Raw genomic sequence first — 15,052 nt, 5'->3', positions numbered from 1 at the left:
ATTAGGCTCCAAACCTGGATGGGAAATCACATGGGATCACAAACCATGGTACATAATAACTATGATTAAGTGTTACGTCTGGACCACACAAAACCTGATCAAAGCAACCTCTCTGCTTCCAAGATGAGAAGCAAGATTCCTTTGCCATCTCCCTGTACATGCTTTCCTGAGACAGAGCTTAGTTCAGCAAATTAAACCAACACTTTCAAAGTAAATTTGAGATCTTAATTGGGATTAGGGGTGCGCCAGATCTCTATCTCAATTGTTTGTTAAAAAAACAAACAAAAAATAAAGATACTGTTCTTTCTACACAGTAGTATAATATTTGGCTCATCTGACATTTGCAATGAAGTAGTCGAGACAGGCCTTCCTCTACAAAAAGGAAACTTGAATGTATGAATGCCTAGGCAAATCAGGGTTCAGAGGTTTCTAGCCTGCTATAGATGATTTTGCAAACAAACTGAGCTCCGAAGAGTCCTGGGAACACATAATTTTAACCATACCCTATCAGAGATTAAACTCCTATTCCCATGTTCGCAGTAAAAGAATGACAACATAGCATGTAAAAGGTAAAAGGGACTCCTGAATGTTAGGTCCAGTCGCAAACAACTCGGGTTGCGGCGCTCATCTCACTTTACTCGCCAAGGGAACCGACGTACAGCTTCCAGGTCATGTGGCCAGCATGACTAAGCCGCTTCTGGTGAACCAGAGCAGCGCATGGAAACGCCGTTTACCTTCCCGCCAGAGCAGTACCTATTTATCTACTTGCACTTTGACGTGCTTTCGAACTGCTAGGTTGGCAGGAGCAGGGACCAAGAAATGGGAGCTCACCCCATCGCGGGGATTCGAACTGCCAACCTTCTGATCGGCAAGCCCTAGGCTCTGTGGTTTAGACCACAGCGCCACCCACGTCCCTAACATAGCATGTAGGACAGCTGATATATTGTGCACACACAGTTACAACTTTTCAGATAAGTTAGTCATTGATCCTGGTCACACTTTTGGACATTGTAAATCTTCATACAGAAAATTCCAGAGAAGTTATATATGGAATCAGAAAATGTAAACCCCATGGTGTTAGGAATTAAAATCTAGAAGGAATATAAATATTGGATTATGCACATTTTTCTTTAGCATCACCATAGCTTCTGACCAAACCAGTTTTGTGGCTCTAGCAAGTGTAAAAATTGATCGCCTTCCTAATGAAGCAATCGCCTCGGTGAAGGGCCATTACGGGGAACAAAGGAAAGGGGCTCTGTAGGAGATGGCAGGTGGTTTGGGGGCCCTCCCTCAACTCTTGGATAGTTAGAAAGGCATAGCCAGAGTTTAGAGCAGAGAGTAAAATGTGACCTAGAAGGCAAAAGCATCAATCTGGGAACTGAGAGAGACACAGCAATGTTTGATTTCTGTTTTAATCCAAGGTTGCAGCAATGAGGGAACCAAGGTCCTCCTGGGGTGTTAATATTGTTGGGAATTCCACTCCACCCTTGCTGCAGATATGTGGGTTTGTTACATGTCACATGTCTGTTCACATTCCAGCACAGATTGCTGGAGTCCCGTGAGCGGAACATCCGCTCTGTATTGCTTTTGTTTTCTCTCTCTCTGAGAAGAACGACAAGGAGAGAGGCCATGTTTTTCTTTGTCCTGATTTATGTATAATAAATACATAGTTTAGTATAGTACCCATGCCTTGAGCTTGATCTGTTGTGTTTTTACTTTGCTGAGTAATGTATGCTCTTGCATGCACAACAGCATGAGTCGCGGACGCACGTCGGAGGAGGATGACTGGTGGATCTCCGCAGCGGCAAGGCTGAGAAGGGAGACACTCCGGCTGGGGCCAAGCCAGCTGGTTTTCCATCCCATGGTTCCGACAGTCAACCCCTCCATCGTAGGCTCAGTCTCCGGTGTGTCTCATTTCCAAAAGGAAACATGAACCCTGGGTGAGCTTCTGGAACCCATGGAAGCTCACACCGCTCAGAGATTGCAGTGGTGTGTAACAATGCATACAATGCAAAAATGAGACATGCGAAAACTGCATGTGCAGTAATCCCTTTTGCAGTTCTTGGGGGACAGTGGGGGGTCATTATCGCCCCCCTTTCTCTATTCTCTCCCTTTATTTTCGACCAGCATTTGCAGGTAGTGTTGCTTGATGCAGCTTAAACCATTTAAAAAGGCCCAGGTTTTGTTGCTTTTGCTGCAAGGCGCTAAGAGTTTTGTGGCCCCTTATAGAATAATATATTTATTATGGTATAGACTTCTGTGGTCCAATACATCAGATGCATGAAATGTAATCCTAAATTGACAAGCGTAGCTGAGGGTGGAAGAATGCAGGGGCTTGAGGTCAGAGGGAAATGACATGTCTGTCCCTTTTTGGGTTTTCCCCTCTGACTTATTCCCCTTCCACAATGTACACCTCACACATCTGATGAAATGGACTGCAGCTTGCGAAAGCCTATGCCATACTACATTTTTCATGGAATTGCATAGTTGGAAGGGACCACAGGGATCATCTAGCAGTCCAACCTCCAGCACGGCAGGAATCTTTTGCCCCAAGTGGGGCTCAAACCCCAAACTCTGAGATTAAGAGGTTTGTTGAGGCTTTAAGGTGACACAAGACTCTTTTGCTGGTTTTGAACCATATAATTCAGGCTTGTGATGTTTTTTGAACCAAGACCAAATGCTAGTTATTTTGAAGCTACCCAGCCACTGATCGGGTGTTCTTCCAACCAGAAATGCTGTCAGACCTAGAAAAAATGAATGGAGACTAAACCAGATCCTTAGAGAATCCACAGCTAATAGCCAGCCAAATAGCTGTATAATTCCCCAGTAGCCTTGGGTAACAACTGAAATTGTAATGACAAAAAGGCACCTCTAATTGGATAACAACTCTTCCATCACTAGGGTGATTAGAACGTCTGCCCACAAATTCGGTTGTGTAATTCGGAGAAAAGAAGCTTGCTTTCTAAAAGGACTATACCTTTCCAAAGAACTACAAAAACGGGGAGGGGCCCTGGGTGTCACAGTGAACAAAACCACAGCTTTCCCAGACTTTAAATGAATTGCTTTACTTTCAAGTTGAATGAAATGTTTTCTGTTTCTTACATCATTAAGTAAGTATTCCAGTTTCAAAGTACTGGATCTGATGGCGTGATAAGAATATAAGAGAAACTTTCTTTTGGAAGGGGTAAATTAATTACTCTTCTTAATATGGATCTATTCCATATTAAAGAACCAGAAGTTCTGAAAGTGTCTCTCTGATCTCTAATGCAACCTTAAATTGAAACTTGAAAAGCTTAAATTGAAACTTGAAAAGCTTTTCAGTCTTGTCTATCCCAAATGTAGACCTCACATGCATTATTAGGTATATCCCTAGAATTTAATGTGTGCACATAAAATATATGTTGCACAACAAAGAGTCAGTCTTGAGGCACTTAAGACTAACTAACGAGTTTATCATGGGATAAGCTTCCATCTCTGAACATTGGCCATGCTGGCTTGGGCTGGTCAAAAGTCTGTGAGAATTAAGCTTAATGTATGCAAAATGTGCCCAATGATCATTCACAAGACCAGCAATCAATTATAATGCAAACACCCTAATGCAAAGACTTGGCAAACACTGCCAAGTTAATTAACCCCTACCATGGGATAGAAAACCATTATCGCGCCTCAATGCAGAGATGATATAATTGTACTTCTTTTTTTTATTAAAAAAATATCATGTTGAGAACCACATTTATTTACATTTATCAAGCAAAAAACCAGAAAACAAATGAAACTCTGCATAAAAGACCCAAAAACCACAATGGCACAATAGCTGAAATGACGTAATATTCTCTCTTGTTACAGAACTAATTTAGAGGGGAACTGATGGTCCCTCTAACACTTGAATTGCAATTTTCCCGAATTGTAGCATATTGGGCTTGGGTGTCATTATACTGTCTTATTAGCATGAAAAACAAAACTACTCCGATCTGCAAAAAGAAAAAAGAAAAAAGAAAAAAAGAAGGCATCCCATTTCACCTGTCTCCTGATAACTAAGAATTGATGCCTAAGCCACGCTGCTGTGGCAATTTTCCAAAGTTTACCATACTAGAGCTCTATAGCAGGAGTCCTATTGTGCTTCCACTATTGTGTTATCACAAGCCTGGCAGTGACTAACAACGAATGTAATCAAGCCCTTAAATACTACATTCCCCGCCTCCAAGTTAAACAGTGAAAGTAGCATTAGTTCCCATGTTTTAACCATTGTTTGCCCAGTTATGGTGCTGATCATTTTGAGTATCTCATTCCAAAATATCACTGCCTATAGGCACTCCCAACCACAGATGAATTACACTTCTTGATAAGCTGTAACCTGGTAGTTTCACATTGGACTCTTCCCTTGGAAGGTTTGGTTTAAGTTATTTTCCTCCAAAGCCTCTTCCTCTACCTGATACGTCAAAGTGTTACACTCAGGACTCAGGCATGAGGTTCTTGAGAAATTCCATTAGGAATTCCCCATCCGCTCTTCAAATGCCCGATCAAGAGCCCGATCGATTGTTGCATAACAGAGAGCAAGGACTTCTTCTCTGTGGGCCCACAAGGCAAGACATGATCTAATGGCCTTAAGGCAGAGGGGCTTAAGCTGAGAGGGTGACTGGGCATGGGGCACGATGGCAGCGGCCGGGCCAAGGGTAATGGTGGGAGTGAAGCGGTCACTAGTTACACTGTGAAGGTGTGGGTGAAACCAGAGAAAACAGGCATGGTGACAGATGGTGTCAAGAACTCCATGATCCCCTTCTGCAAGATTGCTGGGGAGGAAGTTGTGCAGCTCAAGGAAAAGAAGATTGTCTCCCCAAATTCTGTACCAGAGGTCAGCAAACTTTTTCAGCAGGGGGCCGGTCCACTGTCCCTCAAACCTTGTGGGGGCCGGACTATATTTTCAAAAAATATAATGAACGGATTCCTATGCCCCACAAATAACCCAGAGATGCATTTTAAATAAAAGGACACATTCTACTCATTATAAATACATGCTGATTCCCGGACCGTCCGCAGGCTGGATTGAGAAGGTGATTGGGCCGCATCCGGACCCCGGGCCTTAGTTTGCCTACCCATGCTGTAGGCTGTGGTCCACAGCAGTGCCAGGAGATAATCTGCACGGCCCTCGTCATGGGGGGGCTGATCGAGAGCTGCCTGTGGAGATCCCTGCCGAAGACTACAACAGCCTCGGCCCCTTCCAGGTTTCTAAGTTCCTGGCTGTGCAGGTCAAGGCAGAAGGAATCAACCTTTTGCTTCTGGGCAAACCGGACACTGACAATAACTGTAACCGGGCAGGGCAGCTGACCGCAGCACTTCATGACTGGCCCCAGGGGGCATTTGCTTCAGAAGTGACTCTGGATGGGGACTAGCTGAAGTCTGAGCGTGAAATTGAACGGGGGTCTAGAAATGATGCGTCTGAAGCTGCCAGCCGCGGTGACCGCTGACCTGCGTCTGAACAAGACACACTATGCCACCCAGCCTAATATCATGAAGGTCAAAAAGAAGACTGAGATGGTGAAGCCATCCAATCTTGGGGTTGTTATGGTGGGGGGACTGCTCCTTTATGGGGTACCCAAGAGCCCATATAGAGTCCTTTTGTAGGTTCTCTATTGGTAGGAGAAAATAACAGAGGCCAACCAGAAAATATTGAGAAGCAAAGCAGCCAGTAAGCCTGATCTTTATTAAAGCTATTGCAACAGGGTCTTGCCCCCCCCCACACACACACAGGAGGGGGGAGGGATCCCCAGTCATGCACACATTCTAAATTGCCCACCCTGGAGTCCAAGACCACCCCCAGAAACATCATACATACATCACAGAAGGGGTGTAGCCCAAGACCACCCCCCAGATACATCAGAGGAGGGGCAGAAATCTGGGTGTGTTGTTTCTTCCTGTCTGCTAGGTTAAAGGTAAAGGTAAAGGGACCCCTGACCATTAGGTCCAGTCGTGGCCAACTCTGGGGTTGCGGCACTCATCTCACTTAGCTTCCGGGTCATTTGGCCAGCATGACTAAGCCGCTTCTGGCAAACCAGAGCAGCACATGAAAACACCGTTTACCTTCCCGCTGGAGCGGTACCTATTTATCTATTTGCACTTTGATGTGCTTTCAAACTGCTAGGTTGGCAGGAGCAGGGAGAAAGCAACGGGAGCTCACCCTGTCGCAGGGATTCGAACTGCCAAACTTCTGATCGGCAAGTCCTAGGCTCTGTTTTTTAACCCACAGCGCAACCCACATCCAGTGACTGCCAGATTACCTGATTGGATTACCTGGCCAATCTTTTGTTATGATAACTACTCAATTCCTGAATCCAGGTCACAGGTCACAGGCTCACACCCTATTCATATCTTAAATGTGCCCTTAAGGCAGGATTTGTGAAAGAGACAATGGGGAGATTTCCCATTTCCTTCGACCTTGCAGAGAAATATTTGAGGTCATTTTGGGAGAGAGAAAATGGTTTCAGGACTTTTCTGTGGGTTTCAGACATGTGGTCCACACATCTGTATGTGATTGCTTGGTCCATTTATGAACAGCTATTTTTTTATATATAAGACCTTAAAATTATTATAACAGGGTCAATTTTACCCCACTGTCAGCGGCTCCCGGCTGGTTGCCCATGAAAGTATAAAGACAAGGAAAAGTTTCTTACCATCCTTTTTTATTTCAATCTTTACAGAGAGAGACTCTAGAACCCAGCCTCTTGGATGATGGTGTTGTCCTGAGTGAATCTCCACCCCGTCTCTCCCATTTCCTCATCCGTCACTTCTACGGGTGCCGCTAACAGCCCTCTGTCTTTGAGCTCTTTGCTCTCCTACTTTTAAGGCTTGCCAGGTTCTGGGAGATGGAGAGTCTGGAATGCTTCTAATGACAACGTCTCAGGTGGGTGTCCCACGATTTCCCAGCTTTCCCCCTCATCTGCCTCTGAGCTGCGACCTCCCTCAATTCCCTGTTGTAAATCTATCCTGTCTTCCTCTTCCTCCTCCCTGGAAGGGATGGGGAGGCAGTCTCCACCATTCCCCCTCTGCCCAGCTCCTGACACCCATGGGGTGAAGATGGTGAGTATGGAGGACCCTCCCCAGTGTAAGGCTGGAGTCAAAGTGGAGATGGTCAAAGATGCAGCTGCTTAGCTCAACGGGGATGGAGATTCAGAGCATTTTCCACCTAGCAATGCCCTTGCCATTAAGGCTGTTCATCAACTAACACTATCTGAAATCACCACTAGCTATTGAGCTCCTTTGGTACAGCCTTTTAACAAAGACCCTAGAGTTATTATCATCCAGTTTAGAAGCATGAATAAGTTGTCGTCTCTAATGCATCCATCAATTACCAGGAAAAAGGTAGCAGGGGTATCTAAGAGTATATCTTATTTCTGTAATTGCAGGTTGCTTTAAACTGCTTTTAATCTTGTGTTGTAACGAAGGGTGGGTAATAAATTATAATAAAATAAAATGCTTCCAGAGATATGGAAGGTTCAGTTGCTCAGGGAAAAGTCACACAGGACTTAGTGAAACCCAAGGAAAGGTTGCCTTTTACAGTCAATTTTGGAGTGTTCCTTATCCTAGGCTTGTTTTCTTTGAATTGCAAAACTAGCCAGCTCTAAGCAAGGGCTTGTAACCTGGCTTTACCTCTACAGAAATGATGCTGATTTCTCAGTTGGTCAGCTATAAAAAGAAATTGGGGAGGGAAAACCCTAAAAATCTGTGACCCGTTTTCCCCTCACAAAACGCAGCTCTTACTGCTAAGCAACAGAAAATGTTCTAGTTTCCTCCCATTCTGTAGCTCCTTTTAAACAGAATGGGGGTTTTTTGGAGGGGGGGGCTGGAGGGTGAAGCCTGCCCCTCACCAGATACCTGAAGAGAATTAAACCCCTTTTTTCCTGCTTTCAGCAAGGACAATAGAAATTCCACATTGGCTTTGAATAAAACTAACTCATTAGCCCCAGCTGTGTGTGTGTGTGTGTGTGTGTGTGTGTGCGCGCGCGCTTTTGCGGTCCTTTAGCTTCAGGCTGACCCACTTGAGAAAGGAAGCGAGGAGGAGCTGGGGGGGGGGCAAAGCCATTTGCCTCAGACACATGGCAGCCACATGTATTTAAGTACCACAGAGGCCTTCGAGCATCTCTCCCCTCCACCCACTTACACTCCCCTCCCCCCCCCCCGCCACCCCGCTCGAAAAGCAAAAACAGGCAGATAAATCAACTGAAAAGGAGCACACTTGTTGCCATGCCAACGGAAACTTCAGGGGACCTTTTTTGTTTGTCCTAAGAAGTCTTTTCAGGGCCTCTCAAGCCATCTCTTTGGGCCCTTCTTTAAACCCCATGTGCATATGGGAATTGAGGAGGGGGGTTTATTTGCCAGCATTTGAAAACAAATAACAACAACAAACAAGGAAAACCCAGAGCTGCTTCCCCCCACCTAAAACCCACTGTTTTTCTCCCCTCTGTTCTGTGTTTCCCATTTTAGTGCATGAATGAAACCTCCTCCTGGCAGCCAGTCCGTCGTGCATTTCAAAAGCATAAACATTGCACCATCCGAGAAACAGGAAAAACAGCCAGTAGGAAGTATCAAGGGGTATTTATAAAATACAGGTGGACTCAAGTCCCAAACATGCAGTTTCATCCTTCATGTTTCAAGCCCTGAAACGATCAGGCCTGGCAGCTTCCTTAAATGGAAGATCTCGGTTTTTATACAATTGTCATCTAAATGCTTTCAGCTGTCCACTTTCAGGGAAGCTTCCCCTCATTGATTTGACTGCTGAGGAGGCCCTTAACTATCTTCATCTGCTGCAGAGGATTCCTGGGAATCCAGGGAGGCTGAGTGCCGGTCCATGTGGGGTCAGAGGTCAAGGCCTCTTGGATATTGCCATCGCTCCCTGTGAACTCATCAATAGCAGCTGACAAGCCCTCTTTCTGGGAAGCCTCCTTCATTACTGATCTTCCAACTGAGGAACCTTTGGAAGCCCAACAAGGCTATCAGAACTTGGTGGTTATCACCTATGGAGGCGAAAGCTTTGAAAAAACTCAACATGGAAGACAAATGGCCAAAATATTGGGAAATTTTAGAACAGGAGGGTGACAAACTGAAATTGCAGAGTTATGACAAGCTTAAGGAGAAGGTGCGGGACTGGCTACATTATTTTCAGATAAGAGAGGTTTATAATTTGGATAAAAAAATTGGTTTCCAGGTGGAAAAATCAAAGTTGGAAACAGAACTGCTAGAACCCAATGTAAAGATACTTTCGAGAATGTATAATCTGCTGTTGAAATGGAATACTGAGGAAGAAACAGTAAAGTCGGCAATGATAAAATGGGCACAAGACATGGGTCATAACATTATGTTTGCTGACTGGGAGAAGTTGTGGCCCACCGGGATTAAGTTTAAGGCATGTAATGCCTTAAGAGAAAATATAATGAAAATGATATATAGGTGGTACATGACCCCAGTCAAGCTTACAAAAATATATCATTTGCCTGATAATAAATGTTGGAAATGTAAAGAGATTGAAGGTACATTCTTTCACCTTTGGTGGACGTGCCCAAGGATCAAGGCCTCCTGGGAAATGATATATAATGAACTGAAAAAGGTATTTAGATACACTTTCCCGAAGAAACCAGAGGCCTTCCTCCTGGGCATAGTGGACCAATCGGTGTTAAAGAAGGACAGAACTTTTTTTATGTATGCAACAGCAGCAGCAAGAATTCTTATCGCAAAGCATTGGAAGACACAAGATCTACCCACCTTGGAAGATTGGCAGATGCAATTAATGGACTACATGGAGATGGTGGAAATGACTGGCAGAATCCGAGACCAGGGAGAGGAGACGGTGGAGGAAGATTGGAAGAAATTTAAAATTTATTTGCAGAAATACTGTAAAATTTATGAATGTTAAGGTCATTGAAATGAACCCTAGGGGCTTTAGCAACAAAGTAAAATGTAAGATTGGACTAACAAATAGATAAAGTAATAGGTTATGAATTTGCTGAATTAACTTTTAAAAAGGGATACAAGAACGGGGGACGTGAGGAAGTCGGGAAAATAAGCTACCGTATTTGAAAATGAGAAACTAAGAAAGAGGGAATTTTTGTTTTTTGTTATGTTTTGTATTTTTGTATTGTATTGTTGTTTGTGATTTTGTCTTTTTTGTATATGTAAGTCTGTTTATTGTGAAAACTTAATAAAAAAATTTATTAAAAAAAAAAAGGCTATCAGAACTTGCTTCAATCCAAGCAATCTAATTCATGCAAGCATGAACCCGAAATTTCCAAACACCTTTAGCAGGTTACAGCTCCAGTTACTGACTTGCTGAATCAATCCTACTTTAGGTAAAGGTAAAGGGACCCCTGACCATTAGGTCCAGTCACGGACGACTCTGGGGTTGTGGTGCTCATCTCGCTTTATAGGCCGAGGGAGCCGGCGTACAGCTTCTGGGTCATGTGGCCAGCATGACTAAGCCGCTTCTGGCGAACCAGAGCAGTGCACGGAAACGCCGTTTACCTTCCCGCCGGAGTGGTACCTATTTATCTACTTGCACTTTGACGTGCTTTTGAACTGCTAGGTTGGCAGGGACAGGGACTGAGCAACAGGAGCTCACCCCTTTGCGGGGATTCACACCGCCAACCTTCTGATCGGCAAGCCCTAGGCTCTGTGGTTTAACCCACAGCGCCACCCGCGTTAACCCCTTGCTAATTCTGAAATGTGCAGTGTTAAAGAACATTCCAAAAGTTTCGAAACACCAAACATCTGCCTCATATTCGGGCATAGGATTTGATCAGTTTTAGCAGAAGTTCATACTGTTCTCGCCGCTTCCTTCCCTTAGTATTTTAAAATCAATTTAAAGGACCCCTTTTCTTGGGGAAAGGCTTGATTGAGCTAAAACATTTGCCCATGCTCTTCTTTTCTGTCTTGTGTGGGCACTTAAAAACAGCCATTTGTATGCTAATCGGCTTCACTCCCTCCCCTCCTCAAACCATTTTATTCTCCGCTGGATGCACAGATAATATCACAATAATTTCCTTGGCAACCGACAGCAAGCATGCAAACCTACGTCTTGGAAGCGTGACCTCCTCTTCCCCTCCGCCCCACCTAAAGTCACATGCACGGAGCCCCTGAAAGTTAGCACAATCTTAAACATAATGCCTCAGTTGCTGGACCCAAGAGCTGTTCCTTTGCATGAAAGTTACAATCCTGGCAACGATTCTGGGTCTGGCAAAACCCCAGTCCTTGAGTCATGTGAATGAGACAAGATGTAATAAAAGAGGCTGGGAACATTTTATTGATTCATATTTTATATCCATTTTGAAAGAGAGGTCCAAGGTGGCTTTGCAAAGGCACTGTAAAAGAAAATTGACTTCAGCAAGTCTTGCCTCCTCTCTTTCTCCAGCTCCAAGCTGCAGGGCAGCTGGCTGCTGATGGATGAATCCTGTGGTCTGCAGTGGTGGTGCTTGGCATCTGCGACTTTGGGGGTGAAGTCAAACCAAAATTACCCACACCAGATTAAGACACGGCTAACCGGGCAGAATGGATGCTTTTGAATTCTGGTGCTGGAGAAGACTCTTGAGAGTCCCATGGACTTCAAGAAGATCAAACGCATCCATTCTGAAGGAAATCAGCCCTGAGTGCTCACTGGAAGGACAGATCGTGAAGCTGAGGCTCCAAGACTTTGGCCACCTCATGAGAAGAGAAGACTCCCTGGAGAAGACACTGATGCTGGGAAAGATGGAGGGCACAAGGAGAAGGGGGCGACAGAGGACGAGATGGTTGGATAGTGTTTTCGAGGTTACCAGCATGAGTTTGACCAAACTGCGGAAAATAGTGGAGGACAGAGGTGCCTGGCGTGCTCTGGTCCATGGGGTCACGAAGAGTCGGACACGACTAAACGACTAAACAACAACAACAACCGGGCAGCACTCAATGATCCATAGTCTCAAGGAGCCCACAATCATTCCATTAAAAGATAAAGGTAAAGGACCCCTAACAGTTAAGTCCAGTCATGAACGACTCTGGGGTTGCGGTGCTCATCTCACTTTACAGGCCAAGGGAGCAGGTGTTTGTCCGCAGACAGTTTTTCCAGGTCATGTGGCCAGCATGACTAAGCCACTTCTGGCGCAACGGAACACTGAAACCAGAGCAGCACACGGAAACGCCGTTTACCTTCCTGCCAGAGCGGTATCTATTTATCTACTTGCACTTTGACATGCTTTCAAACTGTTAGGTTGGCAGGAGCTGGGACCGAGCAACGGGAGCTCACCCTGTTGCGGGGATTCAAACCACCAACCTTCTGATCGGCAAGCCCAAGAGGCTCAGTGGTTTAGACCACAGCGCCACCCGCGTCCTAGCATTCTAGAGTCACCTCCAAAATGCCACACATGCATTGAGTACTTTGTTTCCACCATAAAACACACAGCCTAAACTCTGCCTGGAGGTGGGGCGAGTGAAATTCCAGAACCTTTTAAAAATAAATATTTTTCAGCCTGCTGGCGACATTGAGGGTCATATGTCATATGTACAACACACACACACTTAGCAAGAGAGCCTGCACTGCTCCCAATTTTCCTTACCATCTCCGGTTTCCCTTTTTCTGTTTCCATGTCGTGGCATAAAGTATCCTGGCTGTTGTTATTTCATACAAAATCTGTGTTTGGCATTTCTTTACACCTTCCTGTCTGTGTACGTAACTCAACAGCCACAACAATGGTTCCATCACTAATATTTCCTTTAGCCCTTCCCTCCTGACTTGGTTGCCATTTTGCCATTCCATAGAGTCTGATGCTATTAGATTGTCATTTTTGTAGCCTTCTCTTCACGCGATGTTATAATGGAGAAGTCTGAACCCTCCCAAACACAAATTTCCATACTTCTCTCAAGATCTGGAAATTCATGTCTTTATTCTGCTTCTTCACGTATTTATGTACAGCTGTCTCTCATCTTTTTGGCCAATCGCGCCACACCATTTTTGGCTTGTCAATTCCCAACAAGGTTTCAAATTCAGCCTTTCCTCTTCAAATCTCCAAACCTACTGATATGAATTTGCTGAACTAACTGTTAAAAAGGGATACAAAAAAGGGAGGCGTGAGGAAGTCAGGAAAATAAGTTAATCAAAGATGAACAACTAGAAGAGTGATTTGTGTTTTTTTTCTTCCTTCCTTTTCTTTCTTCATTTTTGTGTGTCGATTGATTTTCTCTTTTCCCCTTGTTAGGTTAAATGTTTGTATTTTTTTGTATTGTGGAATTTTGTATTGTTGTGTTTTATATTTTCCCTGTGTTTTCACTGTTCTTTGTTTGGTTGTTTCTTTTTCTATTGTTAAACTTAATAAAATATTATTATAAAAAAAAACAAAAAATCTCCAAACCTACTGAAGGAGCATCAAATCTGCATACGATCTAATGAAGCGTATGTAACCCGAGGTACCACTGTATATCTTTCCAGTCCTTCCTTTTGTGGATGGGTGTTTGTGTTATTTTTCTAAACTGAGTGGAAGAGGGATGACAAACTATTCTCAAGACTATGTCCAAACAGCTTAATGCATATCCCTGGCTCTTATCCCTGATTTTTACTCCTTGTCATGCATGCAGGATCTCGCCCTAAATGTCAAAAAGGACACTTCCCACTCCTCCACTTAGGAATTCCATTCACCACCGAAGGCTTAGAGGCCCTGAGCTGAGGAGGGAGAATAAAAAGGCTTCCTCGCAAGTTTTTTAAACTGCATCTGCCCAGCTGAGCCTTGAAGAAAGCACCCTGCCAAAGCAGCGGGAACTTTTGTTAAACCTCTGGTGATTTGCACTGTTGTCAACAGCACCTCTTAAAGGTCTCCTGCAGCTGCACAGAAATGCTAGAAAGCATGGCTTCATCAACTCCAAGCCCCAGATTTGGAGCACTTTACATCTTAGGTTTTTACAGCAGTGCTAGAGTTCTGAGGCATAAACTTCCCCTAATTAGTCTCCCATATTAAATATCTGTCAAAGAAAAATAACCGACGTGCCACAAAAAGCTACCGTAACTCTGAAGCCAAATGCCCTCACCTACAGAACACCAACTTACATAAAATTTAACTACACTCTCAAAATTTATATGTGCGAGATTTCAGTGTGTTTTTTTTAAACTTGAGTAGTTATCAAATTAATGCCTACATGTTAGGACTTTTATGGCTGGTTTCCAGCCTTAAAGTGCTTTACAGATTAAGGGCTCATTCATATAAATACTTAATCGTGCATACTATCAAAACACAATAGTAATTTAGACTCCAAATCTTTGAATGAATAATCTCTTTACAAACAGAACTACTCCCTCCCTATGAAGATAAATACGCAGAGTGTTTCCGCAACGAAGGTACCTCTCTGTACGTCAGGATTTCAAGCACATTTTCAAAGGACGTAGGGAAGGCAATATACGACACTACAAAATTCCTGCCTTTGGTGCTGACTTTCTCTGCTATGCATGAGTGAAGCCAAAGCAGCTCCTGTAGCTTAGGAATATATTCTCCCAAACAGGTTCAAGGCATAATATTTGGCTACCACTAGAGCTGCGTTTCTCAACCAGTGGACCTTGGGCCACTTTCAAGTGGACCTCAGTGCTGCAGCCAGTCCAGTGCCTCCTCCCTTGCCTGCCCCACCCTCCAGCCATAGCCATTTGGTTCCACCAACTGTAGCCCCAGCAATTCTTTGCATGCTGAGGAAAGCTGGCCAGAAGACAAAGAAATTCAGAGAGGGAGCAGGGAAGGAAGGTCTCTAAGGGGAAAGTGCCCAGGTAGGCATTGTTGGGAAATTAGAAATTGAAATAAAAGGTTGATATTTCCATTAATTAATTAATTAATTAATTAATTAATGAACAGAAAGGCAGGGGGTAAGAGAAGAACCCTGCTATAGGAGGAATGAATGAACAGAAAAGAGGAGGAATGAAAGGAACTGGCTGTTTGGCAGAGGTACAAGTTGCGTGTGAAAGGAAAATGGGAGAAGAAATTGCAGGAGATGGATGAAAAGTGCTTCTGAGGAGCGGGTGGGAAGGGGACACTATTTAGTGGTACCTCGGGTTAAGAACTTA

At 44.2% G+C, this 15,052-nt stretch overlaps 1 protein-coding gene across 14 annotated transcripts in view; it reads right to left on the bottom strand.

Moving 5' to 3' along the window:
* FHOD3 (formin homology 2 domain containing 3) overlaps positions 1–15,052 on the bottom strand; it is a 348,541-nt gene that overhangs the window by 302,040 nt on the left and 31,449 nt on the right. The window lies entirely within an intron of this gene.

The sequence above is a fragment of the Podarcis muralis genome, chromosome 13 (genome assembly GCF_964188315.1).
Source record: "Podarcis muralis chromosome 13, rPodMur119.hap1.1, whole genome shotgun sequence".
Lineage (NCBI taxonomy): Eukaryota > Metazoa > Chordata > Lepidosauria > Squamata > Lacertidae > Podarcis > Podarcis muralis.
Note: the sequence above shows the minus strand (reverse complement) of the source record. Positions and strands in the feature narration are given on the sequence as shown.